We start from the raw sequence: 4,062 nt of genomic DNA on the forward strand, positions 1-4,062 counted from the left end.
TTTGATTTAATTTCCGTATAAGGGAGTACTTGAGAAATTCAATGAGAGAATGAATTAAAGAAAAAGGTGGGATTTCCCATATTCGTTAAAAGTATTAGAAAACTTTTTTCCACCCTTTGATCCAGAATTAGAGGGGATTTCCCAGATCTCTGTCTTTCTCACATGTTTACTTTCATGTTTTAAGCTGGGTTGAGTCCAGGCTGGGAGTTAAAGGAGAGAAAAAAATAGTAACACACGAATAGCTTAGTACTTTAAATTTTGTTTCTCTCCCCCAGCCACCTTCTACTTTTTTACAAAATTCCTAAATAGCTGCTTTATGAATCTTGCCAGGCTTTATAGCTACATTAACTGGAAATAACGAGGTGAAATCTGCTTACTCCATTTTAACTAGAATCAGAGCTCTTCAACTATTTAATAAATTTTATATTAAATATTTTTTGTAATTTTTTTCTTCCTCATGCTAGATGAGAAATTTCTTTGGTATAAAATAATGTTATTTTCCTCAGAGTTTTGGAAAAATTGTTTCTCAAGAATGTTATCCCTAACAGAGTTCTGTTTACTTTTGAGAAATAAGTATCCAGCTTGAGAAAGGCAGGCTACTATAGAGACACTTCTGTCTAATATTTGCCACCATGCTGTCTATTGAATATTACTTTCTACTTCTCATCAAAAATGTACAAGTACAGCAGTACCTGTCTTCTCATAGATCTCTTCGCACAAACTTCTACCACCTCTATGCTTTTCCTTGAATATCCATCATTCCTCTTAGCCTACCCAAGTCAGTCCCATTATCCATCTTATATTGAAATTCCAGCTTCAAGCCTCCTTTGATACTCTCAACCTATAACTATTTTCTACTTCTAAAATTTTGCAAATTTTATATGTTTTAGAATGTATAATTTAGATTTTTCTTTCTTCCTGTAGTGTAATGCTATTTTGTGCATTATTTTTTTAAGTTTCTTCCCTTAAAAAATATACACTATTTGTAGTGTTAAAAACAAGACAATTGGCCCCGGAAAGAGTCATTTATGCTAAGCTCTGCATCGCAAAACTGAGATCTAATTATAGTTTTGTGTCTACCAAAAATAGAATCTTAAACCAGTAAATTAAGAATTACCTGATCAGTGCTAATGAGGTAATCTTCTTGATAGACCCCTGTAATTCTCTAAAGGAAAGTGATTTTGCCACAACCAGTACACTTTTTTTTTCTAGTATAATTTAATTGTTCCTGCTCCTTTCTTCCTTAAAAATCTTTCATTTTGTACAGCTCCTCAGAGGTCCTTTCTATCTGCAAGAATGAATGCTGCCTGACTCATGAATCTCTGAGTAAAGCAAACAAGATCTCAAATTTTACTCAATTAAATTTTATTTTTCTTTGTCTTTTATCTAAAATCGTCATCTTCCAGCCAGTTTCCAAAATGAACAACACGAAGGGAAAAAGGAGAGGCATCCGTTATATGTTTTCTAGGTCTTTTAGAAAACATGGAATCGTTCCTTTGGCCACATAGATATGAATCTACAAGAAAGATAATGTTGTAGACATCAAGGGAATGGGTACTGTTCAAAAAGGAATGCCCCACAAATGTTACCATGGCAAAACTGGAAGAGTCTATGATGTTACCCAGCATATGATTAAAATTGTTGTAAATAAACAAGTTAAGGATAAGATTTCTTGTCAAGAGAATTAATATATGTGTTGAGCATATTGCACTCTAAGAGCCAAGACAGCTTCCTGAAATGTGTGAAGGAAAATGATAAAAAAAGGAAGGAAGCCAAAGTGAAAAGTACCTGGGTTCAACTGAAGCACCAGCCTGCTCCACCCAGAGAGGCACACTTTGTGAGAACCAATGGAAAGGAGCCTGTGCTGCTGCAACCCAGTCCCTATGAATTCATGGCATGATAGGTGTAAAAGAAAAAAAAATCTTCTGATTGAATAGGCATCTCCTCCCCCAAATAAATATTTTAAAAAATATATTTGTTTTTTAACAGTTTTGGTAATGTGGAGGAAATACAAACATCCCTGTACCCTCAAGGTTCTTCTGACTGGTTTAATAATCAAATAGACATAAGACAAATTATCAAGAAAAAAAAATAATCAAATTTAATACATAGATATGTATGGGAATCTCACATGCATAAGAGGTTCAGAGATAGGAACAGGGATTGAGGTACTTAAGACCTCGTGAACTTGGGATGAGGTAAGGTGCCTTGGGGCTGTAAAGAATCATAGCAGGATGATAAAAACAAAGGTTTAGTAAATAGCAGTTTGCTCTGTCTTATAGATAGGTCAAAAGACATTATCTTTGATAATTTCTTATGGACATGTCCTCTAATTCAAATTCTTTTAGGCAGTTATTGGTAAGGGAGAAGTCTCTCTTGAGTCCATGGCTGAAGTTGCCGTTAGCTCCATACAATTCTTATACCACAAAGGCACGAGTTACGGTGACTCACTCTGAACCCCTACAGTGTCAGTGACAAATTATGAAAGAAAGACTTCTGATGAATTTGGGGAACAACAAGAAGTATAGACGTTAGTATCCATGAACTCTTTGAATTCTGTCCTTCTCACCATTTCCTAGGGCTTGGGTAACTTCTTCTCTTGGTTCTGGACTCTGACTTCCCTGTGTAAACCTCTTAATCTTATTGGTTTTCCAGTACAGATTTAATGGTTTAATCTAGATCGATAAGAGGCTCTAAAGGAGCACCAGTCCTAAACCCTTGTTTAATCAAGGACTTAGCGAGTCAGCATGAACTGGTAAATAGTTCCACCTAGAACTTGAGTCTCTAGCCCTTGGCTAGTCTGCAGTCCACATCTTTGGGGGTCTACTGTTTCACTGCATGGTTCCACTTTGGTAACTGATCATTATGTGCACCTAGCTTAGCTAGTACACAATATCATTTCTTCGGTTATTACTAGTGTCCACAGTGTGTTTCCTCAGTTACTGTTGGTTTCTGTTAATATTCACATGAGGTAAAGGCTATTGCTAATGGATATCTCAAAAGCTGCAAAATTGATGGGCATGGATTGAGCACTGGAAAAGCTGTTAGAGCACTCGTCACCTAACTCTAAGACTACCGTGCTAGGATAGGTTGGTCACAAGAGGAGCTAGATTGATACTAGGTCACATGCCAAACTCAAGATAATTTTCATGCAAAAAGGTACACTATAAAATATCACACAATCCCCAACAGAGAGGCATATACCTCTTAGGTATTAATTTTGCTCTGAGGGACCTGAAACCGAAAGACAAAGGAGTCCAGGGCTCACGCTGCCTGCACCATTCAGCCAATAGGCCGACACAAAAGTGGGGATATTTAGAATACACGTTTTATTGTCAGAGCACCAGTGATCTGAGAAAGCAGCAGGTTAACACCTCAAGACACTGCCTTCTTATTCTCCGTCTGGCTTAAGGTATTAATGGGAAAATCTGGGCATTGTTCATGGGCTACATGATGGTTTTGGGGAGGAAAGAGGTTTGTTCAGCTTCACAGAGCCTTCAGGGCTTCCCTGTGGCTACAGGATCTTTCTTGTGGCATCGGTAGCCCAGGAACAAAGATGGGAATAGTCTTTAATGAATGATAAGCCATAAAGATTGTGATTGGCTAGCATTAGGACATAGTCACAAGTTTCTGGAAAATTTTCTGAGGCAAAGGACATTCTAAGCGTGAGCATTATTAGAAACAATTTTTCATCTGATTAGGGAAACTGGGGAACAGTGCAGCTGCTCTGGCTACTTCCTGCTAAAAAGGGGAAGAGTTTGAGAGTTAGAGGAATGACACTGTCTTATGTTTAATTGAAAATATCATCTGAGTCTTAACTCCCTTAGAGGTGTCAATGTAGGTGTAGCATATTGTATTAGCTACTGCATGGATTCTTTCTTGCCTTACCAACAAGTAACCTAAAGTGATTCTGTTTAAGACCCACATGTCAAAGACTCTAAGGTGATCTATTGGGATCTTAGAGCTTTAGTGGTAGGACGGGCCAAAGGACTGACTCTACAGGTTAAATCCTATGATGTCAGGTATTTAATAAAATATATCTATGAAAAAGAAAAACAAAGA

The 4,062-nt window shown here is 37.1% G+C and overlaps 1 pseudogene; it reads left to right on the forward strand.

Annotated features, from left to right (window-relative positions):
- The first annotated feature begins 1,418 nt into the window (after window positions 1-1,418).
- Window positions 1,419-1,900, forward strand: LOC107504789 (annotated as a pseudogene).
- The last annotated feature ends 2,162 nt before the right edge of the window (window positions 1,901-4,062 follow it).

The sequence above is a fragment of the Rousettus aegyptiacus genome, unplaced genomic scaffold, assembly GCF_014176215.1.
Source record: "Rousettus aegyptiacus isolate mRouAeg1 unplaced genomic scaffold, mRouAeg1.p scaffold_m13_p_9, whole genome shotgun sequence".
NCBI lineage: Eukaryota > Metazoa > Chordata > Mammalia > Chiroptera > Pteropodidae > Rousettus > Rousettus aegyptiacus.